We start from the raw sequence: 27,354 nt of genomic DNA, 5'->3' as shown, positions 1-27,354 counted from the left end.
TTCTATTTAACATAAAAGGCAAGGCAGAAAAAAAAAATCAAAGGAAATCTGGTTTCTTGTAGTCACTTATCAACATTATGTCATTGTCACCATAAATACTTACAGTACTATTTCAAAAATAAGAAAATGGATGCATTCTCATTTAACCCAAGGCCAAGCACATAAGCTCAAACCCAAGACCATCTGACTAGAATTTAGAGGCCTTAATCAACCTAACACAACCTCCAAAGAACTGGCCAGCCCACTGGAGATGATTCAGCAATCCAGTTTTGCCATCAGTGTTTGACCCCAGCTTTCCATTGTGAGTTTCAACAACCTTGATTAGAAAATGATCTACCCATGGTTATTTGAGGCACTTTTCAATCTTGTCTCCTTTCCTTTTCTCTACACTCAAAATTAATTTCATTTACTCTTTAACTTCTAATTCTCTCCCTCACTCCCCCTGCCTCCCAGACCAAAAAAAAAAAAAAAATCTCATTGTCAAGCAAAGCTATTTGAGGGTGAGGGCTGAAAGAAAACAAAGCTTTCTTGCAATTGGTTTCTTGCACCCAGCCACACCCAACTCATTCATCAATTCTCTCATAATTCATGCCTCAAAATAAAAACAGAACTTAGTATAAAGCATGTCTGGGACAGAGTTAAACCCCCTAAGGCATATTCTAAAAACAGACTTTGAAGGAAAACACATTACAACCACCACTCTCCATCTAGGTCCAACAAAACCTGACCATGATATCCAATGAGATAATATAAAACCAGTGATCGATAGACAAAGAGCTAGCCAAGGGTAGTTTGCTCTAAACTACTTGGATCTTTGGGAAGAATGAAAGAGATGAGCTGTCAATAATAGCTGCAAAGAAAGGCTAAACCAAAGGCATCATACCAAATAAGTTAAGCCAGGTTCTTTTCTGCAGTCACAAATGACCTGTTAAATATTTTTAACACCACACTCTGTCTGAACTGGTGATGTTGTTGCCGGGACCTGGTTTTATATAGACTTCACTGCTATGGCAGCATTTCTCGTGGGTGCTACTTTCAGAATATTAGCATGTAATTTGATCTTTTGCAAAAGAGGAATACAAATAGCTTCTTGGACAAGTCCTATAGAACTGAAAACCAGCCCCTGGATCGGTTCATCCTGTGGTTAGAGGAAATAATTATAGATCATTTCAGGAAAGAAAGGGTTTTGACTAAAAGAGTTACACTACAAACATTCCAGCTGTGACAGATGGACCCCCAGATATGGTTCCAGGAGAGGAAAGGGGGGATGAAAATATAATCTGTAAATGGGAGGGATAGCTTGATTGAATGAAAATAAGCGAACATTTTAGCTTAGGCTGCCATGACAGAAACAAAAAATTCTCCATAAATTTGCTTTAATTGTATACAGAACAAAACTGACTTGGCTGCACCCTCTGAGATATACAGATAAATACTCAGCTAAGCTTCTAAGAGCTCAGAGTCCGTTGTTGTTGTTGGTTTGTTTTTTCAAGGTAGGGTCTCACTCTAGCTCAGGCTGATCTGGAACTCATAACAATCTTCCGACCTCTTCCTCCTAAGTGCTGGGATTAAAGGTGTACGCCACCACACCCGACCCAGTCTTAATGATCTGCTGTATGCTTTATGAGTACCTCAAAACTAGGGTTTTAATTTATTTGAGAAAGAGACAGAGAAAGAGCCAGATAGAGAAAAAGTCAGAGAATGGGTATGCCAGGGGCTATAGTCACTGCAAATGAACTCCAGACACATGCACCACCTTGCACATCTAGTTTACATGGGTACTGGGGAATTAAACCTGGGTCCTTAGGCCTCAACACCTCAAGAGCTAAGCCATCTCTCCAGCCCAAAACTAGGTGTAACTATGACATCATTCCCTCTGGGACACACAGCCAGAGCCACCAGCTTTGTCTCAGCCAACAGGAGCCCACCATCTCCCACCTGTCTTGTTATATTCTCGCTGGAGCTCAGGGCCACTCTCCTTCTCCCTTCAGTTTACGAACTCTACTGGAAACAAGATTTGAAAAGCCTGTGGGTAAAACGTGCTCCCTTAGTCCCTCCCTAAAGCATTTATATTTGGACCCCTGGGTCCATTTAAAATTTGGCTTTCTCCCTTATTGCTCAGTTATAGGCTCTTCCTGCCCTTGGTCTCATTTCTAAATGGCACAGAGTGGACAAAAAGTGTTGCAAACTGACTCAGTTCTAAGGTTTGCTCTTTTCTTCATTGGTCTTTTCAGACAGGATCTAACAGCCTGAGCTGGCTTGGTACTCACTATGTAGTGAAGCTGGCCTTGACTGTGGTGGAACGGGTATCAGGGTGGGGTGAGCCATCACTTTCATGTCCTTCCTCTCTCTGCTCTCCCTTTCCCTCTTTCTCTACCCTCTCAAACCTTCCCTCCATTCCTCCTTCCCTCCCTCAGGAATACATTTGAGGAAGAAAACCCTTTTTATAGTCTTTTTCTATTCTACAGTCTCTCTCACCCTTGCTATCTCCTCATACTCCAAGACCATTCCTGTGTCAGACCATGGCCCCACACACTTCACAGGCCCCTGCTGCATCTTCCTCCGAGGGCTTCACTCTGAGCAAAACAGGCCACGTATTTGCTGCTTTTCTTTCACTGCCACCCCTTTCCACATACCAACACAGAAGCAGCACGAGCGTTCAAGTCTGCACAGTGTCTTCCCCAGAAAAGGCACCTACCGGGCACTGAAAATCAACTAAAACAGTAGTTTTAATACTCAGTCCATGTTTGGGTGAGCGGAGGTGAAGTTTAAGCCTAGCAAGGAAGTGACTGGGGGAGGGGCTCTATGACCTCCATTTAACAGAGTAGCAACTAGGTACTGGGGGTAAATTTAGAGGCATCATTTCTAACTGGGATTCCAGCTTTCCTGGGTGGAGCCTGACAGAAAGGCGCTGGCAGACAGTGGGTGCAGAGGCAGCTCCATGGTGGACAATAGCCCATTTGGAAATGCCTGCTTGGATGTCTGATTGCAGACACCAGCTGATATACCCACAGCCATCGCCAGTGACCTCTGGGACAGCTTTGGTAACTTAAAAGCACATCTTCTACATGTTAAAAATTGACATATTATTCCCCCCACATGTCTTCTAATAGTTATTGATGTGATTTGCAAAGCCAGGCTTCCATGCCTATAAATAACTTTCAGAAAGAACCCGGAAGTGTCAAGAGGAAAATAGATCTGGCTGGTAGAAACCAAAGACTCGACCAGAGATTACAGTTAGCAATTAGTATATTTGAGAAAAAGGAAAAGAAAGAAGTAACATGTTCTGTATTTGATGCTATCTGTCCAGGAGTCTTAAAACAAAGTACTCAGCCAGTGAGTCAAGAACCCAGATAGATCATTACAGAACAGGAACTCTTTTAGGACTCCTTTATCTATTTAAAGAGACCATCATTGGCAAGGAACTGTCAGCACAACAATTATTTCAGTGAATTTTGCCTGCAAAGCTGATATCATTAAGCCTTTTACAGTTATTTACACCTTTGTGCAGTTTCTCCAAGTGACACACTAAATAGCAACTAGAACAACCTGCTCTAAACAATGGAATCACTAATTAATCTTTACAAAGACTCTTCATAGGGGTCTTTCTCCTCTGCCCTCCCCTTGAAGAATGTGATTAATGGAATTCTCTCACAATTCCACTTGAAATATGCTTTAGCTATTCAGGCAGCTACAGCAGAATCAGATAATTGTGGTATGACTCAACAAACGCACAGCTGTTCATTTAAATATATCCATCAAAAGTATAAATACGATCATGAGAGTGCAAAGGAGTCATGGACCAGGGTCAGTGTACAAGTTGAACCGGTTAGAGTCCAAGTAACCACAACAGAAAATGAGGAGGAGCTGGGTAGATTGTGGGGGAGGGGTGCCAAATAGATACTGGATGGAACAGAGACCAGACACTGGATGCAGGACTGGGAAGATAGGTCAGAGGTTAAAGGCACTTGCTTGCAAAGCCTACCAGCCTTGATCTGATTCTCCAGCACTCGCACAAAGTCAGATGCACATGGTGGTGCATGTGTCTGGAGACCGTAGGGACACATTCACATAAATAAATAAATAAATAAATAAATAAATAAATAGGGCCGGAGAGATAGCTGAACAGTTAAGGAGCTTGCCTGAAAAGCCAAAGGAACCAGGACCAAGTCCCCAGGACACATATAACCAGACGCACAAGATAGTACATGCATCAGAAGTTCATTTGCAGCAGCTAGAGGACCTGGTGCACCCATTCTCCCTCTCCCTATCTTAAATAGAAATAATTATGTAAAATAAATAATTTTTAATTTTTAATATTTTTATTATTTCCAACTTCTATAATTATAGACAATAAACCATGATAATTCCCTCCCCCCGACTTTCCCCTTCACAACTCCACTTTCCTTCATATCCCCTCCCCTCTCTATCAGTCTCTCTTTTATTTTGATAACATATTATCCTCTCATTATAATATAAGGATCTTGTGTTGGTAGTGCCAGGCACTGCAAGATCGTGAATGTAACAGGATATTTTGTGTCTGGAAAAATGCTTTCTAAGCAGTCCTACCCTTCCTTTGGCTCTTACATTCTTTCCACCACCTCTTGCACAATGGACCCTGAGCCTTGGAAGGTGTGATAGAGATGTTTCAATGCTTAGCACTCCTCTGTCACTTCCTCTCAGCACTATGGTGCCTTTGGGTCATCCCAGAGGCCACGGCCATGTGAAAAGAGAAGCTTCTCTAACCAAAAGTGGGAGTAGCATTAATATATGGGTATGAACATTAAGAGAAGTGCTTACCAGGAAGTTTGGTAAGCATAGTATATGTACTTAACCAGAACCAGCAGGTGTTACACCCCTAGGGTTCATGACTTTCAGTATCGGGCATGTATTCCCTCCCATGGAATGTCCTCCAGTCCAGTTAGAGAACAGTTGGTTTCCCCAGTAACCAACATGCCACTATTGCACCTGTTGGCTCAATTGGCCTGGCTGGCCAAGATTAAGGCTTGCAGTGTCGTTTGCTGGTTATCTCCAGTTATGACTTCTCTTTGTCCCATGGAACTGCATATAGCATAGCTTTTTCCAGCTTTCTGTCAGCCGATCTACACAAAAGGAGGTTTTCAGCCCAGCTCCAGCAAGATTTCTCAGTAACCTTGCAGCCCAACATGTGGAGTCTTCAGCAATAGGACCTTACCATCTATCCTTGTGAGAAACTAAGAGCATTGGCAATGGCCTGTAATGTTTGGGGGGCATCAGGGATCTCCCTGTCTAACAACTCACTGAAGTTATCCCATTCCTGACACTGAAATTTTTCTAGTAACAATCTATATAGCTTCTGGGTGTGCTACTGTCCGAAAAAGAAGGTTTCCATATGACTTATTCATACCCTCTTAGATTTTGATTAACCCTTCCCCCACCTTTCCTTTACTCAATCTCTTCCCCTGGCCTCACTTAGGCCTTTCAACCCCCAGTAATCTGTCCTTCTACTTACATATACAATGCCGTCCTCTTAAGTCCTCCCCTCTCCTCCCTCGCTTATAGCCCCTTTCTAGCTTACTGACCTCTGCTACTGAGTTTTATTCTAACTCACATACAAGTCCAAACATTTGTAGCTGGGATCCACATATGAGAGAAAACATGTGACACTTGGCTTTCTGGGTCTGGGTTACCTCACTAAATATAATCCTTTCCAGGTCCATCCATTTCCCTGCAAATTTCATAATTTCATTGGTTTTGTTTTTTTTTTTAACCACTGAGTAGAACTCCACTGTATAATATACCACATCTTCATTATCCACTCATCAACAGAGAGACATCTAAGCTGGTTCAATTTCTTAGCTATTGTGAATAGAGCAGCAATAAACATGGCTATGCAAGTATCTCTAAGGTAGTGTGACAAGTCCTTAGAATATATGCCTAGGAGTGCTATAGGTACGTTATATGGTAAATCTAGTTTTAGCTGTCTCAGGAACCTCCACACTGATGTCCACAATGGCTGGACCAGATTATATTCCCATCAACAGTGTAGAAGAGTTCCTCTTTGCTCACATCCTTACCAGCATTTATTGTCATTTATTTCTTGATAATAGCCATTCTGACAGGAATGAGATGGAATCCAGACCATTTTATTAGTAGTCTATAGGCCATTTGTATTTCTTCTTTTGAGAACTCTCTATTTAGCTCCATAGTCTATTTCTTAACTGGGTTGTTTGATTTCTTATTTAGTTTTTGGACTTCTTTGTATATCCTGGATATTAATCCGCTGTCAGATGTAGAGCTGACAAGGATTATCCCCATTCTGTAGATTGGATCTTTGTTCTATTCACAGTGTCCTTTGCTATACAAAAGCTTTGTAATTTCATGAGATCCTAGTGGTTTATAGTGGGTTTATTTCCTGAGCAACTGGGGTTATATTTAAGAAGTCGTTGCCTATGCCAAGATGTTGAAGGGTTTCCCCTAATTTTTTTTCTAGCAGTTTCAGAGTTTCAGGTCTGATATTAAGGTCTTTGATCCATTTGGGCTTAATTCTTGACATGGAGAGAAATAGGATCTATTTTCATCCTTTTACAGATACATATCCAGTTTTCCCAATATCATTTGCTGAAGAGGCTGTCTTTTCTCCAGTGAGTATTTTTGGCATTTTTATCAAAGAGCAGGCGGCTGTACTTGCCCAGACTTACGTCTGGGTCCTCTATTCTATTCTATTGATCTATGTGTCTGTTTTTGTGCCAGTATCATACTGCTTTTGTTACTATGGTTCTGTAATATAGCTTAAAATCAGATAAAATAGCCAGGTGTGGTGGAGCACGCCTTTAATCCCAGCACTTGGGAGGCAGAGGTAGAAGGATCACCATGAGTTCAAGGCCACTCTGAGACTCCATAGTGAATTCCAGGTCAGCCTGAGCTAGAGTGAGACCCTACCTTGAAAAACCAAAAAGCTTTGCTTTTGTTGCTCAAAATTGTTTTGGGGACTGGAGAGATGGCTTAGTAGTTAAGGTGCTTGCCTGCAAAGCCTAAGGACCCGTATTTGACTCTCCAGATCCCACATTAGCCAGACACACAAAAGTGAGGCAAGTGTAGGGTTGCACATGCCCACTAGGTCATGCAAGCATCTGTAGTTCAGCTGCCGTGGCTGAGGCCCTGATGTGCCAATCTGCCCCCACCCTGTGTGTGTGTGTGTGTGTGTGTGTGTGTGTGTGTGTGTGTGTGTGTGTATCTGTCTGTCTGTCTGTCTGTCTCTGTCTCTATCTCCCTCTGTCTGTCTAAAAAAAAAAGTTGCTTTGGATATTCAAGCTTATTTGTGCTTCCAAATGAATTTTAAGATTTTTTTTAATCTGTTTCCATTTTACTGGCCACTATGGCATGATGACCCAACCAGGCAATGTTAAAAGCAAAGTTAAATGCACTGTATTAAATGAGGAAAAAGAAATAATCTTTTAAAAATAGATGACATCCCTAAGTACATAGAAGTAGAAAACCTACAGGGGAGAAAAAGATGAATCCCATTTGTTATGAAAACAAAGACCCAGGGTAAGAAGAAAGAGGAGTGGCAGGGTGACATCGTGGTCCTGACCAACACTGATGTGAACTCATGGATGTGTGTGAATCTCTCCAGGAGACCCAAGTACAGATAATCCCTGATGAAAGATTTCCATTTGACAATGGTGAAAATGTGAGCTACACTCAGTAGAAATGGTGAGCTCTTCTTGGGGTAGCACCCTGGGGCACAGTCCTCTCTCTGATGAGCAGCTTCCTTCCCCACATGATTACAAAGGCAAACACTTCACACTCCACATAGGACTACTGCACAGTTAGGATGGATGTTCTAGATTAGGTGTTTTGAATTCATTTTAAATTGTGATTTGGGACATGATCACATTATAAGTCAAGAAGCCTATGTATGGATCTCCATACCAGAAAACCCCCTGTGGAGGTTCCACATTGAAAATGTTAGCAGAGGCAAGGAAATGGAGACAAAGAAAACTGTAGGGAGGCTCCTCCCAGGGATCCAGACACCACCCGTTCATACTTCCTGGGGGTCGGGCCAAGAGGCCCAAGAAGAACGTGGGACACGAAGGCCCTGAGAAGACTTGGGTGCCAGTCCTCTGCTAAAGGGTCACTCAAAATGATAGCAAAGTACCCAGGTGTGGTGATGTATGCCTTTAATCCCAGAAGGCTGAGGTTGGAGGATCACCATGAATTTGAGGCCAACCTGGACTACAGTGTGAGTTCCCTCAACCTGGACTAAAATGAGCCCCTGCCTCAAAAATGAACAAAGAAAAAAACAGTACAAATGAACATAAGATCTAATCCATTTTGATGATTTCCAAGCTTTCCATGAATCAGCAAAATCCCCCCCCACACACACACACACAATTCCTCCCTAAGTGATCCTTCTGACAGTAAAAGGAACTAAGCACATCACAGGCCTCCAACATCCCATATTGAGGACAATTTACATTCCTCCAACTTAGAGGCAACCTCCCTTGTTCTGTCATAAATAAGCACAAAGAACGCCAATGATTAGCAGCTGTGTCAGCCTCAAGTCTTCCCCTGTGCCCCTCTGCATTCTTTTGTAGGGCACATTACAAGAACCTTCTAGACTGGCTACCTCCACAAGCTCCACCCCATCTTCCCTCCAGAGCTCTGCCTCAGTGTCACATTCACTATGGCTATACCTCTTTCCTTATGTTAGTTTTCTCTCCATAAGGAGTTACTTCAACATACCATTCTGAGTTCTAGAAGTTGCCCATCGCCCTCCACCAGAAGTAGCATCCCAGGTAATGCTGTCCACTTCGTAGGATGGAGGTGTTGAAAATTCCCTTCTTCCTTGGGTCATACCTAGCAGAGGTTCATAAGCTCCTGTGTCTGATATCTGTTCTTTAATGCTCTGTTCTTCATTGGGTTGTTTTAAGGGGCTATTCTTTTGCCATTGTTCCATAAAGCTTGGTTTACTCAAGGCCCAACACCTCAGTCTTCTCTTCCTCTTTCTCACAACAGTGTCCATTTTCTTAGGTTTGGGGTCCATGGTAGGCTGCCAGTCTAAGCCATCAGTTGGAGAATGCAATCAACTTCTTTTTAGTTCCCCCACCTATTCCTTCCTCACTACCTTTTCTCCCATATGTTCTTGTCTTTTCATAATTAATAAAATTAATCTTTAAAATATTATAGATATTTAAAATCAAACAGAAATAGAAAAGTATTTTTAAAAATCACTTTTTAGCCAGGCATGGTGGCACACGCCTTTCATCCCAGCACTCGGGAGGCAGAGGTAGGAAGATCTCTGTGAGTTCAAGGCTACCCTGAGACTCCATAGTGAATTCCAGGTTAGCCTAGGCTAGAGTGAGACTCTACCTCAAAAAACAAAAACAAAATCATTTTTTTACCTTCTAGTTTTAAAAATAAGCAACAGCCTACTCTAGTTCTAATATATGTAAACTTATTTTTCCATTTCTTCCTGAGGTGTTTTAATGAGAATCCCAAGTATCATATCATTTCTCCCACAAGTTCTCTAATAGGCTCAGACCACTTCTACATATATATACAAACCCAGCATCTAACCTAAGGAAGGTTACATATTTCATCCTCCAAATGTCATCTAACATCAAATCTGTGTTTAGTTCTGGTAAATTTTCAACTATTAAAAACTTCCTCCCAGGCCAAAAAATGATAAGTAAAAAAAAAAAAAATTATGAAGACTAGAGACAACATAAAAACAAACACCCTCCTGGTTTCTAAGCCTCACTCACAAGTAGTGCTACTGTGTTAGGACAGTGATAGCACAGGCGACAGGACACACACGATACTGACGAAACAAGCAACAATGGCCTATGCCAATTCTCACACATCCTGTTGTTTCTAATAATCAGAATTGCCCGCATGGAATAAAAGAGATAGTGGCGTAGCACAGAAAAGGTTAAGCAAAAACATTTAAAACTTAATTTAAAATGAAAATATGAGTATGACGTAATTCTAGGTCTTGTCCACAAAAGTGGGGAATTCCAAATAATGTCCTATCTAGTGATGATAAGCATTTCTGGTTCTCAGATTGTGCTATTAAGATACTATTTCCAGGTTGGAGATGGCTCAGCAGTTTGAAAGCACTGCTTTCAAACCACTGACCCAGGTTCAATTCCCTAGTGCCAATGTAAAGCCAGATACACGAAATGGTCCATGCACCTGGAGTTCATTTGCAGTAGCAGGAAGCCCTGGCACACCATATCCTTTCTCTCTCTGCCCTCCCCTTTCTGTCTCTGTCATAAGTTAATTAATTAATATTATTTCCCAGTAAAGTAATCTGAACTGAACCTTGAGGGCACAAACACTCAGTTCCAGTCGATAAGAAACTAGAAGTCTAAAATCCAGGTTCTTCAGTAGATAAACTGAGATGAAAAGAATGGGCTATAGAAGAAAACTAAAATTTTGGAAACTTAAAAGGCATGCCAAAAGAGAGGGAGAGGCCTGCAAAGATTGCTCAGTAGTTAAAGGTGCTTTCTTTTTTTTTTTTTAATTTTTACTTATTTATTTGAAAGTGGCAGAGAAAGGTAGATAAATAGAGAAAGAGAGAGAGAGAGAGAAAGAGAAAGAGAATGGGCATGCCAGGGCCTCCAGCCACTGCAAACGAACTCCAGATGCGTGCGCCCCCTTGTGCATCTGGCTAATGTGGGTCCTGGGGAATCGAGCCTCGAACCGGGGTCCTTAGGCTTCACAGGCAAGCGTTTAACCGCTAAGCCATCTCTCCAGCCTAAAGGTGCTTTCTTGAAAAGCCTACCCAAAGCCCAGGTTTAATTCCCAAGCCACCGATGTAAAAGCCAGATTCAAGCTTCTGGTATTCACTTACAGTGGTAGGAGGCCCTGGCATGTCCATACATACATACATACACACGCACACGCACGCATGCACACATGCATGCACAAAGATAAATACATAAAACTTGCTTAAAGGAGGGAGCAAAAGTGAACTCTGCTGCCAGGTACAAACTCCTGGTGTTATAACCACAAAGAAAGCAATCACAACGTACACGTGCACACTCCTCACATCGTGTGTACACTACCCAATGTGCTATTTTTTTGACCTGTCTAGAGGTCACAAAAAATATTTACCTTATAATAACTAACTAAGCTCTATATGCTTCCATAGTAAATCTTGAATTCTGCAGTAACAAATAAAAAGCCTGTCTAAGACAAGAACTGACACACAGAAGTAACAAGTACTGTGCAGCATATATGGTTTAGGTAAACTGTGTCCAGGTTTGTGTGTTCCAAACACACAAACTTTTGACATGTCACCTATTCCTGACCTGCAAACTCAGGAAATAGATTTTTCAAGACCTACACTTATCTTTAAATATTCGTGTTTGTTTGTTTATTTAAGAGAAAGAGGCAGGGAGAGTAAGTACAAAACATCAGGGACCTCTTGCTGCTGCAAATGAGCTCCAGATGTGTGTGCCACTTTGTGCTTCTGGCTTTACGTGAGTACTAGGAAATCCAACCCAGACCAGCAGGCTTTGCAAGCAAATGCCTTTAACCACTGAGCCATCTCTCCAGCCCCATCTAAATTTATTTTGAATGGAAGAGAAAAATGAGTATCAGTTTCCTAGCTATAAACAGAAATTATATATAAGAGAAAAACGAGTATCCATTTCCTAGCTATAAACAGAAATTATATATTAAAATAAAATCAATACATCATATAAGTTGGTCCTTCCTCCCACCTACTTCAATTAAGTTTCAATTAAGATCAGTGTTTCTCAAAGGAGCAATGCAACACTGTGACCAAGCAAGAAAACTAACACTTTAAAGGCACACATGCTCTCTAGCAAAGTTTGTATCAAATCCCAATAATAATAATAACAGATTTTCTTCTTTCCTGGAAGGAGGAAATAGAGACTAGATATGACTACCTTAAATTTTATATTCAAAAAACATATTAAACCTCATGAAGTAATATTGAAATCTTATAGAGTAAGACTTAAGACCGGAGACTATCCCTACTAAAAAAAGAAAATAAAGCCATTTTATCTTCAAGAGTTAAAATGGTATGATTCTGATATACACACAGACAGATTAATGAAGCTAAATGTAATCCCAGAAACCGACCAAAATACAAGTAGGGATTCATAGTATAAAAGTCACCAAAGAAGGGCTGGAGAGATGGCTCAGCAGTTAAGGTGCTTGTCTGTAAAATCTTAACAACCCAGGTTCAATTCCCCAGTATCCGCATAACGCCAGATGCACAAAGTGGCGCATACATCTGGACTTCTTTTGCAGTGACTAGAGGCCCTGGAGCAAACATGTGTACATGCACTCTCTATCTACCTAAAAACTCACTCACTCACTCACTCACTCACTCAATCTCTCTGCTTACAAATAAATGAATAAAATATTTTTAAAGTCACCAAATGAAAACTAAGGGGGGGTGAGGGACTCAAGCCAATAATCTCAATTCTAAGGATAACAGTGGGCCAGATAGGGACAGCTGGTGGCAGGAGGGCATCAGGACAGTATTGGTACCATGAGGCCACTATGTGTAGAAGTTGCTAATTTTCCACTAAAATTCCTTTTTCTCTTCTTCTTTGGTACCAAGTGACCAGTAGAGTCATCCTCTCCTAACTTCCCCTGAAGTAAGCTGTACCCACACGACTAAGTTCTCCCCAGAGACATCTGCAAGCTCTGATCACTTGCCCTCAACTTTTTGCTCTTCCCAATGTAGGAACCCAGAGCACAGCATGCAGTCTGCAGTCATGACTACTGGCACAAAAGAACAGAAGAAATCCAAGTCTTAGAATGCCCAGTGTGGATGCGCTGTCCTAGTCACCCGTTTACTTCACACTTGGAACTGCTAAGTGAGGAAAAACTAAACTTCTGTGTTCTTTGAACCATAGCACATTTCAATTCCTTGGTTACAGCAACTCAGCCTTGAACTAATTAATAGAGCACCTAGGGAAAAATTAAGTTGGATTATACCTAACATTCCAGATGGATCAAAGACAAATCTACAAAAAGAACCGTACCACACCAGCAAGAACCAGAGATGGTTTTTAAATCTATAACTGGGAAAAGAGTCATTAACTGTGCCACAAAGTCTGAAATGACAAAAAGGCTGAGTCTGTATTTATTTCTATAAATCTGTTAGCTCATGTTTTATCAAACATCTCCTCCACCAGAATCCATGTTTCACAGAGCAAGAGTTGGGGTCTGCTTTCATCACTTCTGTGTAATGGGGTATCTAGAATCAGTTCCAAACATGTAAAAGACATTAATAAATATTCATTGAATGAATAAATGGGTCAATTTAACCTTGAAAACTCTTTAATAGCCAGAACAGCTATACTTACACACACACACACACACACCCACACACACACACATAGTATTGTGTATACATACATACATATATACATATTAAACCAAAGACCAAACAAAAATACAACTAGCATAAACCACAAGAAAACAAGGAGGTGAGCTGAAGACATGGCTCAGTGGTTAAAGGCACTTGTCAGCAAGGCCTGATGGCCTTGGGTTTGATTCCTCAGTACCCACCTAAAGACAGATGCACAAAGTGACGCATGCATCTGGAGTTCATTTGTAGTATGAAGCTCTGGTATGCCCATACTCTTTCTGTCAGGCTTTTTCTGTCCCATGAATAAATAAATTAAATAAATAAATAAATTTTAAAAAGAAAATAAGGAGGCAATATGAACTGATCATGAAAATTCATGTTTTGAAGACAATATTTTGATTATAAAAACAGCCCAACAGGAAACTAATTTTAAAAAAAAAATGAGACAGAGAAAGAGAGACAAGAACCAGATACATTAATGGCTTTTAACCTATAAAATCCAAAAAATGGAACTTAAAGCTATGCAATTTGATACTTTCTACCTATCAATTTGATCAAGGGAAAAACAGCCTATCAATGATACTGTGATTGGCAAAGGTATAAATAAAGAGGATATTCGCATCTACCACTAGTGAAATCTAAAACTTTTTAAGCAGTACAAACAAAGCAACTGGCAGTAAATTTCTACCAAAATCAAAATATACATAGCCTTTGACCCAGCAATTCTACTAGAAATGGGTCCTCCAGATTCTTCCCCTGTGTTTGAAATGACGTATGCACAGGGTTATTCCTTACAGCCTCATTCATGATCATCAAAACTGCCTGTGCATCAGTGGCACAGGTTAAGTAAATTACAGCCACTCTTACAGTGGAATTCCAGGCATCCATTGAAAATTCATGCAGTGTTCACATGGGAGAACTTCCAAGAAACATTCTGTAAATGAAAAGGGATGAAAACCTTGCATATTATTACCATTTGTGTACAATTTAAATGTTTGTATATTATATATGGTCTGAAAAAAAGTCCTCAGAAATTTAACAATGGCTGCCTGGAAGAATAAATGGAAAGAAGAGGCATTTTCACCCTGCATTCCCACATTCTTGTGTCTTGTGTCTTTTGTTTATTTTTATTTACTTATTTGAGAGTGACAGAGAGAGAGAGAGAGAGAGAGAGAGAGAAAGAGAATGGGTGTGCCAGGGCCTCCAGCCACTGCAAATGAACTACAAACGCATGTGACCCCCTTGTCCATCTGGCTAACATGGCTCCTGGAGAATCGAGCCTTGAACTGGGGTCCTTAGGCTTCACAGGCAAGTGTTTAACCAGTAAGCCATCTCTCCAGCCCTGTCTTGTATCTTGCATACACTGATTACCTTTTTACCTTTCTAAAAACCAGTACTTTATACAAGAATCATAGACAAAAAATATTCATTCCCAATGCAAGATATCTAAAAATTTTTCTGGCGATTCTTACTGCTGGTCACATGAAGAAAACATTAAGCTCAATAATGTTAACCCCATTTCATAATTAAGCCTACAGCCATCATCTCTTCCTCTCCTCCAACAAATAACTATACAATATATAGTTAAGTCTCTTAATGACACCCTTGTTATTCATTACTTCTTAAAACTAATTCAATCAAGGCTGGACAGATGGCTCAGCAGTTAAGGCACTTGTCCACAAAGCCTAATGCTCAGGGTTCAATTCCCCAGTACCCATGTAAAGCCAGATACACCATGGCACATGTGTCTGGAGTTCATTTGCAAATAATTTTTTAAAAAATAGTTTAAAAATGAATTCAATCACACACCTTTCATAATGTGGTGGTGGTTTGATTCAGGTGCCCCATCAACCTAGGAATTCTTAATGCTAGGTTCCAAACTGATGGAGATTTGGGAATTAACACCTCTTGGAGGCAGTGTATTGTTGGGGGAGGGCTTATGGTTGTTATAGCCAGTTGCCCCTCACCAGAGTTTTGTACAATCTCCTGTTGCTATTATGCACCTTATGTTGGCCAGGGGGTGACATCCACCCTCTGCTCCTGCCATTGTTTTCCCCTGCCATCATGCAACTTCCCCTCAAGTCTATAAGCCAAAATAACCCCCCCCACACAAGCTGCTCATGGTCAGGTGATTTCTGTCAGTAATGCAAACCTGATAGCAACACATGGGCATAAACATATCTCAAAAGGCTCAAAGAATGGTATCCAAGACTTACAATTTTGCTTATAAATTAACAGTCTCAAGAAAACATAAATAGGACAGAATTCGTACCGCAGCAACTGCCCAGTAGTGCATTACAGCCTTAGGACACACCAACTCCCAGTAGCAATAGGCACGGTCTTGTTCTGATCCCCAGTGTGAGAGTTATTCTCGCCTCCCACACCCTTTAAATTACAGGCTCACCCCTCATGGAGGGCTCGTTATTACTATGTTACAGTCATACAAAGAACACATAACAAGCATATTTACACTGAAATGAAGTTCTACTTAGAAGGAAAATGTCCACAATGGAGCAAGTGGAGGGGAAAAACGAGATGTAAAATGAAATGGGTAATTATGTTTCATCAGCTTTAAAACAAAGTTAATATATGCACGTTTTGTACACAAAACATGCCTTTAAATAAACAGATTCATCTGTGGAAAAGGAAAGAAGGAAAAAAATAAATGACGTGACCCTAACGGGAAAAGGCATGGCAGAAGCATTTTCTATGTAGGGAAATAGTAGTAGTATTTAAATAATAGCCATGCAGATGCAACCCATCCAGGAAACACAAGAATTAAGCAGTGCTAGGCTACTCCCAACTGTCTTCCATTAGATTCACATACAAAAACAAAAGTCATCACTTGTGGCAAGGGACTTACCCTGTAGATCTGATCTGTGCCAGACAGCATTAAAAGAGGCAATTTGTTGAAGCAGTTGCACTGTCTGCTCTGGCAAGATGCTTCGAGAGCTCCTGGGGAAGGCAGACTCAGCTACTTTACAGCCAGCTCTGGGTCACATCCATCCAAGTTCCTTCAAGCAGCATGCCCCAGTGCCCTCCTGCAGGGCTTCACCAGCTCTATTCAGCTGCAGACTTGAGCAGTGGGACAGGTGCTCCTGGAGCCTTCTAGAGTTAGTTGTCCAGAACTCTTCCCACAGCAGTGCAGTGGCTACAAGCGCTTGCTCAGGGCTATGGAAGGAAAGAAGAAAGAAACCCAGCTTCAGTGAAGTCTACCGCTGTGGCTGTACTGGTTAAAGGAAGTACACACTTGATAAGCTTTTCCACTGGGACCATGAACTGAAAGCCGATTTACAAGGATGGAAAATTTGAAAACGCTAATATGGAGTATGCTGAGGTCATGGTTCTCCATGGGTCCTTAAATATTTTTGTAAGTGACACAAACCCAGTATGACATGAGTAAGTTTCAGTCAAATTCCTTTATAACCCACATACCAACCAAGTACTCCAAACCATCATGAAAAATGATTATGAATATTAGTTATATATGTTTGTTGGGGGGGGGTCTGAACAGTATGAAAGATGAAGTCTTCTTCCCCTTCCACCACCCCCCCCCCCCGGTCCCTCCTAAAGACATTAGTACACTAACAAAACCACTGAGCCACAGCTGGGTTCGGTCCTTTACATGCACACCATTCTCCGTGGCAGATAATGTAGTTCACAGAGCATAAAACAATGGTGGGGACAGAGCACAGAGCGGAAGGGAAGGGGCGCTCCAGATAACTAACAGAAAACAAAACACCACCCAAACTCCCTTTTCCTTGAGGAAGACTGGAAAAACATCAACATTTGCCAAAGGAAGAGGAAATTTTTATTAGACGCAAACTTTCCCATTCAAATCACTAGGAACACAAAGCATTGGACCCCACATTCCTTTTGGAACCCCAGCTCCTTTTTTTAAGCTCAAAGAGCACTTTGCCAAGAAAACTCAAGTAAATAAATCAGGCAGAAAACAAACCCACAATACAGCATTCCTAAATAATTATGTGGAAAAGAAAATCTTCCCATCTACTTTGGAATTCAAGAGAAAAGTTTTACAAGATACTATCGAACCAATTCTTGCTTCAGCTTCAATTGAGGGTCCCAAGTTACTTGAAAAGAAAATCTAGACACATAAAAGGCACACTAAAAATAGGAAAGCATCAAAAGATCTCCCTGTGGTGAGGTCAACTAGAAATTTGCCATTTTCTGCAGTACTAAGCAAAGTTAAAGAGGAAAAATCTGTCCTACAGGGGCACCTCAAAACAGCTCTCCTGAGTGGCACCCACAAGCCTGGAGTTTATATAGAAGCTGTTGAAACACTCGTATTTTCTGAGCGACTGATGCCAGAGAAACTTGGTGGGGGTCACATGAAGGTTACTTTACCCTCTGCCAAGGATTAACACAGGACTGACCAGGATGAAGCTGCCCAGCTACTGTTCATCATATCTCCAAGACATGGGTACTATTGTTAAGGAGAGCTTTAGACAGCAAAGAAATACATGCATGTTGCTGGTCTAGTTCTTTTTCCAACTCTGTTTAAAAATCAGCTCCTTTTGATGGTCTAGCTATTAAAGATGATTGTGAAAAATAAAATAAAATAAAATAAAATAAAATAAAATAAAATAAAATAAAATAAAATAAAATAAAATAAAATAAAAATCAGCTCCAAGGGCTGGAGAGATGGCTTACCAGTTAATGTGCTTGCCTGTGAAGCCTCAGGGCCCAGATTCAATTCCCCAGTATCCACATAAAGCCAGCTGCACAAGGTGGCACATGTGTCTGGAGTTCATCTGCAATGGCAGAGAGAATGATGCACCCATTCTCATTCTCTCTCTCTCTCTCATTCTCTCTCCTCTCTTTGTCTCTCTCCCTCTCTCCCTCTCTGTGTCTCTCTCACTCCTTCACTCTCTTGTCTGCCTCTCTCTCAAATCAATAAATACTTGTAAAGAAATCAGAACTGAGGTGGATGGGTTTCACTCTTTTGTTTGCTACCAACAGCCTCACTCTGAACTTCCTGTCCCTGAGCCCCTTTCAAAGGGCTACATTCCTACTCTGTCACCTTCACTCTACTTTCCCATCCTTCAACACACTGTTCACACTCCCCTGCCTTGAATCAGCCTTCTCTGAAGATTTTTATATTTTCCATATCTTTTGCACTGTAATTCTCAGGCATTTATACTCTATATAACTCAGTCTGGTACCCAATTCTATAATATCAACTGGGTCTGTCTCAAGCCCAATTTTAAAACAGGTGCAGGGGGCTGGGGAGAAGGCTCGGAAGTCTTTAAGGGACTTGCTTGCAAAGCTTGCCAGCCCAGGTTCAACCCCCCAGCTGCCCACATAAAGCCACACATGTGTGCACACAGATATACATAAGTAAGTACAGATCTCATGCTGCTCTTCTGTTCTCTCTCTCCTCCACAGCACCTAGTGTACAGCCGGTACTCAAAAGCTACAGGATAAAAGTCAAATATGAGGGACTGGAGAGATGGCTTCGCAGTTAAGCGCTTGCCTGTGACCCCAGTTCAAGGCTCAATTCAGGACCTATGTAAGCCAGATGCACAAGGTGGCACATGCATCTGGAGTTCATTTGCAGTGACTGGAGGTCCTGGTGTGCCCAATTCTCTATCTACCTGCCTCTTTCTCTCTCTGTCACTCTCAAATAAAAAAAAATAAACAACAAATTTATTTTTTAAAAAAATCAAATCTGAGATAGGCATGGTGGTACACGCCTTTAATCCCAGCACTTGGGAGGCAGAGGTAGAAGGATCACCATGAGTTCAATGCCACCCTATGACTACATACTGAACTCCAGGTCATCCTGGGCCAAAGTGAGGCCCTACCTCGAAAAACATATATATATGCACACACACACACACACACACACACACACACACACATACATACACATATACATATATATTTATCTGAACAGTAAGTGTAATTTAACATTTGTTTAAAAATGTATTAGTCTCTTGCATAGCCTGTAGATTAAAGCCAAAACTGAAGTATACTATAAGAAAGAAAGGGCTGGAAAATAAGAATTTTTAAGTGTTGAACAAATCCTAAAACTTAAACTTTTCAGGTATCCTACTTAGAACTTGTATCCCCACAAATAAACTTGATGTCCATAAGCCAAGTGGGCAGCAATGAAAGGAAATCTCTCAAAATGTAGAGAGATTTAAATAACAACAACAAATGCCTTGGGTACAAATTAACATCAATGCTATAAGTTAAGCACCAAAATAACACACTCCAGCAACTTGGCACTAGACTTCATTGACATAAGTTGTTCCAAAACTGAGGCCAAACATTTGTCTGTCTATGGAGTTCTAACTATTGGCAGCTAATTGAGCTGTGTGAAAATCTGACCCATGCAGGTCAAAGACACATTCCCCTGAAGGAGGGAAGAGTGGCCACAAGGAAGGAAAAAGAGAAATCCAGGCCAACTTGCTGATTTTAAGGCCTTAGTACAGTCACCTGTACGTCTTTAACCCGAGTCAGGAGAGCACGCATACCTTCTTAGGAATACTTACAATATGAGGATACCTGACTAACTGCGAGCATAAAAAGTACTTAAAATCAAAGAAGTTCTTCGGAGTCAACACAGTAGCTAAGCAACAGGAAGGACAAAACTAGGACAAGTCTTCTCAACTTTGTAGTTACACTACATCCTTAGCTTCTAATTATTGTGATTCAAAATATTGCAAATCTTTGCCTTTTCAAAAGCCATCCCATACTTTCACATCCTGTCCACCCTGCACCATCACGCAAATAAGCCATGGTGCACCATGCTATGGAGTAAGCATTAACCAAAATTACTCCAAGAAGTGACATACGGTAGATAGCAAGATCATGGACTTAGCCAGCAGCTGAGCAGACTTTTCCAGCCTACAACATGTGACCTTCACACATCACTTAACCTCTGTGAATTTCGATTTCCTTTTCCATGAAACAGGCTAGACAGCCTTCACCTTTGACAGTCGCTGAGAATCATTCAGCTCCAACCACATTATTTGCATTGTCTGACCTAATCCAAACAATAATAAAACTGATACAAAGTACAGTCCCCACCTTATACATTAAAGAGGGTGGGGAGCTGGAGAGATAGATAGCTTAGCGGTTAAGGCATTTGCTGGCAAAGCCCATGGCCCCACATAAGCCAGATGCACAAGGTGGTGAGTGCTTCTGGAATTTGTTCGCAGTGGTTACAGGCCCTGGCACACCCATTCTGTCTCTTGTTTTCTTTCCCCCTTGCTCTTAAATATATAAATAAATATTCAGACAAGCTGAAGTTTCCAAGGTCATATTTTTTAGTAAAAGGTAAAACCAGACATCAGTTTGAATCTTTCTGACTCTAAAAATCTGTGCTCTGGGGCTAGGGAGATGGCTTAGCGGTTAAGCGCTTGCCTGTGAAGCCTAAGGACCCCGGTTCGAGGCTCAGTTCCCCAGGTCCCATGTTAGCCAGATGCACAAGGGGGCGCACGCGTCTGGATTTCGTTTGCAGTGGCTGGAAGCCCTGGCGCGCCCATCCTCTCTCTCTCCCTCTATCTGTCTTTCTCCCTGTGTCTGTCACTCTCAAATAATAAATAAATAAATAAATGAACAAAAAAATCTGTGCTCTGGGGCTGAAGAGATGGATTACTGGTTAAGGTGCTTGCCTGCAAAGCCTAAAGACCCAAGTTTGATTTCCCAGTACCCACATAAGCCAGATGCACAGGGTGGCATATGCATCTGGAGTTTGTTTGCAGTGGCTACAGGCCCAGGCATGTCCATTCTCCCCCTACCCCCTACTTTCTGGCACTCTCTCTCAAATAAATAAAAGATTTTCCTTAAAATCTATGCTCTGAATAACCCCCAAGTTAAATTGTCTCTTGCCTGTGAATATCAAGTTGATTGCTCAGAAGCGATTATTCTTAGTCCCCCCCCCCTCCTGATTTAGTAAAGAATCATTGTAACAGAAGTATCAAACATATGAATGCCAAACAATCGCATAAATCATTAGCTCAATGCTAGAAAGATCTTGTTACTCCAATTCTACAATAACATGCAGGCTGCAGCTGTAGCTCAGTGATACAATGCTCACTGAGTATCCACGAGGCTCTGGGTTTGAGGTCCAGTATTGCAAAAAGAAAAAAATGGCTGATAATTTGAATACACTCACACATATAAATGTTGAGTATTCTTGAATCGAGAATAATCTACTCAAGATACCTAACTATGAAGGTAGGGCAAGTCTGACCTATTAATCACTAACAGAATTGCTACTGGAGGAAAGGTGGGAAGATACGAGAAAATCACCCAAGGTTCTTGAGTGCTGTGGGGGTGGGGGGGATAAGTCACGGCCTTAAGGAACACTATGAAGAAGGCAGGCAACATTAAGTTGGGACCACCAGTGCCAATTCAGTCAGAAGTACGGAAGAGACAGCAACTCCCTGACTATGGGAGTTTCCAACAAATATTAATCTTTAGATTTGGGGATGAGAAATGAGTATTTCCAAGAATTACTCTTATCATTCTGAAAAATCTATCACTGTTAAAATATTTCCAGGCTGGAAGGATTGCTTAGTGGTTAAGGCACTTCACTGCAAAGCCAAAGGACCCAGGTTCAATTCCCCAGGACCGAAGTAAACCAGATGCAAAAGATGGCGCATGAGTCTGGAGTATGTTTGCAGTGGCTAGAAGCCCGCGTGCACACATTCTCATTCTCTCTCTCTTTTTCTCTTAAATGAACAAACAAAACAAATATTTTAAAAAATATTTCCAAATAAGTCAGGTATGGTGGCAGCTACTTGGGAAGCTGAGACAGAAGCTTGAGCCCAGAAATTGGAGACAGTGTCAAAAACTAAAATATAAAGCTGGCATGGTGGCACACACCTTTAATTCCAACACTTGGAAGGCTGAGGTCGGAGTATTTTCATGAGTTCTAGACCAGCCTGGGATTAGAGAGTGAGTTCCAGATCATCCTGAGCTACCTTGAAAAAATAAAATAAAATAAAATAAAGTAGACTTTAAAACTCTAAAATTTCAGCCAGGTGTAGTGGAATATGCCTTTATTTCCAGCACTCAGGAGGCAGGGGTAGGAGAATCGCCATAAGTTCAAGGCCACCCTGAGACTACACTGTGAATTACAGGTTGGCATGGGCCAGGGTGAGACATTACCTTAACGACCCCCCCCAAAAAATAATCTAGTTTCTTTCTTTCTGGATATCAAAAGATAGTGTTAAATAAAATAAAGTACTTGGTATTTGTGAAGAATTGTTGGTTATAGCAAATACTGAAATAAAAAAAAGATGCCAGCAAACATTACTGAACAGTATTCCAATACTGGACAAAATGCAACCCATGGTCTAGTCTGATTTTCTAAACAAAAGTTGCACTGGAAAAAAACACATTTGTTCATTTCACATATAGGCTGCAGTGGCTTTCACATTGTAATTACAGGGTTGATCATTGCGAAAGAGACTAATGACTTGCAAAGCCTAAAATATTTACTATCTAGCCCTTAGAAAGAATGTTTGCTGACCCATTCAATGACCTACATTTCAATCTATAAGCAAAGTTAACAGTATTATGCATAATCACACATGGTAACTGCCAAGTTACAGATGTATTTTGCTTCTGAAACTTAATTCTTGGAACACCATGCATAAGACTTATATACAGTATGCTGTGCATGTAAACTTAATTTAACTTGCAAGGATGACTCACCAATACTAGCAGACTGGGCCACAAACACACATTACAACATAGCAGCAGCTACAAGCAACTGTGACCAACGCTCCTGTGCACCTCTATGCTACCATGACTGAGAAATGTCTCCTTTTCCAACTCCACGGGTCATCTTTTCCTGATCCTGCTCACTAGTTGAAATCAGCAAGTTCCTTCTACATATCAACGTCTTTAAGTTAACCACTGTAGTTCTCACAAGGTTACTATATTTTTTCTACTTCTCTGATAACTAATTTTTTTTTTTAGGATTGAAAACATACAGTACCTAGTCCAAGAAGTCATAGGAAAGAATTCTACTACAGAAACACTAGTCTATCTCCAAGTGTGGATCAAGATACCAAGTAGGAATCAAACACTAGACTTTTAAAGGATTAAGGAAAAAGTGCTGAGGAGACATGGCAGAACATGACAAAAACTAAAATCTTCAAGGTGCTTTAAGGAAAAGGTGGAGGTCTGCTTTCTACTCTAAAGCACCAGCCAAAGAGAAGATACAATGACGGTGGCACATTCCATAAATATCAGAGCACCTTTCTCCTCTAGAATTTAACATCATTTGTCTAAGAGAAGAGGGATCCATGGTAGATTACTTAATTACTGAGTGCAATTAAGTACCAGACTGCACTTGTGAAGATAACCTGCTTCTACACTGTAACCTCAGAACCCTCCACTGAAGTGGTTTGGCGGTCTGTCAAATCCCTTTCATTTGTCCAGCCAAAGACATTTACTTGTGCCAGAAATATGAAGAAAGAAGATCAAGGATAAAACTTCAGGGAACAAAGGCAGCAGGCTAGAGTAGACCATGAGAGTTCCAGGCCTGCACCACAGTTCTAGGTTGAATCCCAGCTGTGCCAAACTCTATTTGTGTGGCTTGAGCCAATGGATCCTGAAGCAGAAACCCCCAGCCAGGCAAAATGGGCGCTGTGATTCCCTGTGGAGTAGTCACATTGAAAGGGTAAGGCATACTATACAGTAAAGTTTATTATAATAAATTACCATAAACTGTGTATTTAAGGAATAAGAACAGAACATAGTGAAGATGACTCTGAATCATATGAAATAGCTAAGATTTGACCATTCTAACTCAAAAGATTGCTATTTTTAAGAATTATAAAGGGTTCCACACAAAAACCTGAAAAGAGGGACCATGACAGACCATAGACAAGTCCTAAACCCATTTCTCCCCTAGTAGGAGCTCAAAGGAATTCTTAAGACCCCATACTAAAATGAACACCCCCTCCACTCCTGTCATCCTCCTCACTAGGCAGGGGATGAGACCTCAAGGAAGGCTCCATCTAAGACAGAAAGACACACATACCACTCTAGATAGCCCACATAACTCACTCCTTTCTCTGTCTTTTCCTTCCTGATCCCAGTCCCCTCACTTTTGTGCCCAGTGGTGTCTTGTCAATCCATTTGAGGGGCCAGACACCATACTCCTGCCAGACATGACCAATTCCACAGCAAGCTTTCTGTAGGAGATGCAGAGCCATGGGTAGCTTAACAGAGAAATCCAATGGATCTATTGCCCATTCCCCCATGTTTCCTTATCTACCCTTCAAACCAGGTGTGATTTATTTTTAATCCCCTTATCCCTCACCCCATTAAGGAGACTGTAGTTGATCCATGCAGTCAGCTTGATCCCTGGGTGAGAAGTGAGGTCCTGGACATCAACCCCTACCCCCCACCACCACCAAGTATAATCCCAAATCACTGGATCCCAGCTGTATCTGAATCTCACAGAGGTGCAGTGAGAAAGTAAACCCTATATGGAGAGGGATTAAGGACAAACAGAGAAAGCCACAGGAGCCTGTCATTTCTTCCATCCTCCCAGCCCAGTACCCTGTGAACAGAATCAGACTTGAACAGTAATTATAGCACCTTCCCAGTCTGCTTTCCTGGCAGTGCATCCCACCCCCTCCCTGAGTATGAGATCATGTTTGAACTGTTGACTCACAGGTAATTCTTGATGACTGCCTTCACACATGCTACCATCCAGGCTTTCATCAGCTCCTGATCTCAAAGTACCTTTACAAGAGTTCGCAGAGATGCCACCCACTAGGTCAGGACCTGCTTTTCTTGTTTCCTAATGGGGTGCCTGGCATTGTGATTCTTCTAAGCTTTCCTCTGGAGCAGTTTTCCTCCAGAGCACTTGTTTCTGTTCACCTCAGGACACACGTCTCTTGGCAAAGCATCCAGGAGGACCCCTTGAAGGTAGAGAATATGTGTAGCATCTTGCTGCATCTAACTGCCTGGTGTAACCTCACAACTGATTTAAATACATGGAATGGATGAAGTTCAACATATAGAAAAGCCAAAAGCAGTAATGTTAAATGTGTAAATTGGTATCAAACCCTTTCATTAACATTGATGTCAGCTACCAACCTAAATAAGATCCTCAAACAGATCATTCTCCCTAATTAAGCTTCAACAAGAATAAACTAAGTAAAAGTTAATCCACATTGTTTTCCCAATTGTTTGGCTGAAATTATTATATGCCCACAGGCATATAGTCATTCCCAAGACAACTTGACCCTGTGCTAAGGAAAGGAGAAGAGAGCAAGGGAGGGGAAGCAGGGGGGAGGAAGAAGAAAGGGAGAAGCAATGAGGGGTGGAGAGGGGAGGGGAGGAAAAGAAATCCAATAAAGTTTAAAAAAATAAATAAAATGCTCCAGACATGTAGCACACGACTTTAATCCCAGCACTTGGGAGGCAGAGGTAGGAGGATCACCATGAGTTTAAAGTCACCCTGAAACAACATACTGAATTCAAGGTCAGCCTGGGCTAGAGAGAAACCCTGCCTCAAAAAATCAATCAATCAATAAATAAAATAAAAACAAAAGGTGAACAAAGATTTGTGTAGCCCCTAATTCTTGTTGTGGTGTTTTGGTCTTTGGTTTGTTTGTTTTATTCTGTGTGTGTGTGTGTGTGTTTGTGTATTTGTGTGTGTTTACTACCTCTCCATATCTGTTTCAAACAAGCCATGTACTTGACAAGCAATTCCAGTCCTTTAATGAGCTACCTCAAGAAGTATTCAGCTATCTTCTTGACGAGAAACAAAACCTCAAAAGCTAGGTGTGGTGTCTCATGCCTGTAAATTCTATCACTTGAGAGACTGAGGAAAGATGACAGCCCAGGCTACATAGTAAATTCCAGGCCAGCCTGGGCTATATATAATATGTGAATCTGTTTCAAAAATAAAGGGAAATACAGACCCTTGGTTACAATTTGTTTCATTTTGAGATAGGGCCTTGCTATGTAGTACAAGTTGGCCTCAAACTCTTCTTCCTCTAGTCTCCCAAGTGCTGAGATAATAAAATGTGCTGGCTCTCTTCTTTGTCTTGCTTTTGTAAAGTGGGTAGTATCCTTTCTAAGTCAAATTATTACCAAGAACTTGTTAACCCTATGTACGCCAAGTACATGCGAAACAAGAGTCAAGAAGTAGGTAACTGGTCTACCACTGATGAGTGGTCCTGAGCCCAGCATTCTTCACACACCATCCTTCCATCTCTGTGAGATTATGAGGGGGATTCATCAAGGTCTGAACTTAAGAACTAATGTTTCCCAGCCTCTTCTGTGTGGTTGTGGAAGTCACTTACTCTTTCTGATATCCATCTTCCCTAACTATAAACTGCAGATCCCAAATCACTTCATTTCCCTCTAGCTCAAAGATTCTCTGTTTAGATATTCTCTTTACTATTACTAGCAGGATTCTTCAGGAATCATGCTAAAAAGGGATATTCTTTAATTAAATGTAGTTTTCCAACATTTTCCTGTACTAAGGATGGCATCCAACCCACTCATTAAAGAAAACAGTAAAAATATTTTTCATGTAATTTAGCAATTCAGTTCTTCACTCACAGGATCACTTTTAATTTAATTTGCTTATCACTTGAAAGGTATTTGAGTAAGAGAACACAAAAGGAAAGTATAAATATAGTGGGTGCCTATGGTGTATAGTAAGAATGTAAGAATACTTGCAGTGTCCAGAAACTTGTTATTCTACCTCAGTAAGCATCCCAACCCTGCGGACTGTCCTCCTTCCATCATGTCCTAGCCTCTGCCATGGAACCGATCAGCCCTGACAGCCTACCAGGAACCAAGTTCATCTCATGTCATTCCTGACCTCTCCCCACCAGTGCCATATAAAAGTCCTCCATGGGAACCCCAGTTGAACAATACAAAGGTAAACAGGTAATGGGTAGTTAGTTGAGTTGGTAAAGTGCTTGCCACACAAGCATGAGGACCTGAGTTTGGGCCCCAGAACCAATGTAAAGATGAAATGCAATCCCAGTACTAGC

The 27,354-nt window shown here is 41.2% G+C and overlaps 1 protein-coding gene across 3 annotated transcripts in view; it reads right to left on the bottom strand.

Moving 5' to 3' along the window:
• Acvr1 (activin A receptor type 1) overlaps positions 1 to 27,354 on the bottom strand; it is a 142,367-nt gene that overhangs the window by 63,415 nt on the left and 51,598 nt on the right. For 2 of the 3 annotated variants that reach the window (XM_045147985.1, XM_045147987.1), the window contains exon 2: positions 16,206 to 16,513. The gene's annotated coding sequence lies outside the window, so the exon portion shown is untranslated. Of the gene's footprint in view, positions 1 to 16,205; positions 16,514 to 18,013; positions 18,031 to 27,354 lie in introns of those variants that run through there. The other variant, XM_045147986.1, reaches the window with a different exon arrangement.

This window comes from Jaculus jaculus, chromosome 4 (genome assembly GCF_020740685.1).
Source record: "Jaculus jaculus isolate mJacJac1 chromosome 4, mJacJac1.mat.Y.cur, whole genome shotgun sequence".
In the NCBI taxonomy this organism is placed as follows: domain Eukaryota; kingdom Metazoa; phylum Chordata; class Mammalia; order Rodentia; family Dipodidae; genus Jaculus; species Jaculus jaculus.
The sequence above is the reverse complement of the archived record's forward strand: the minus strand, read 5'-3'. Positions and strand labels throughout refer to the sequence as shown.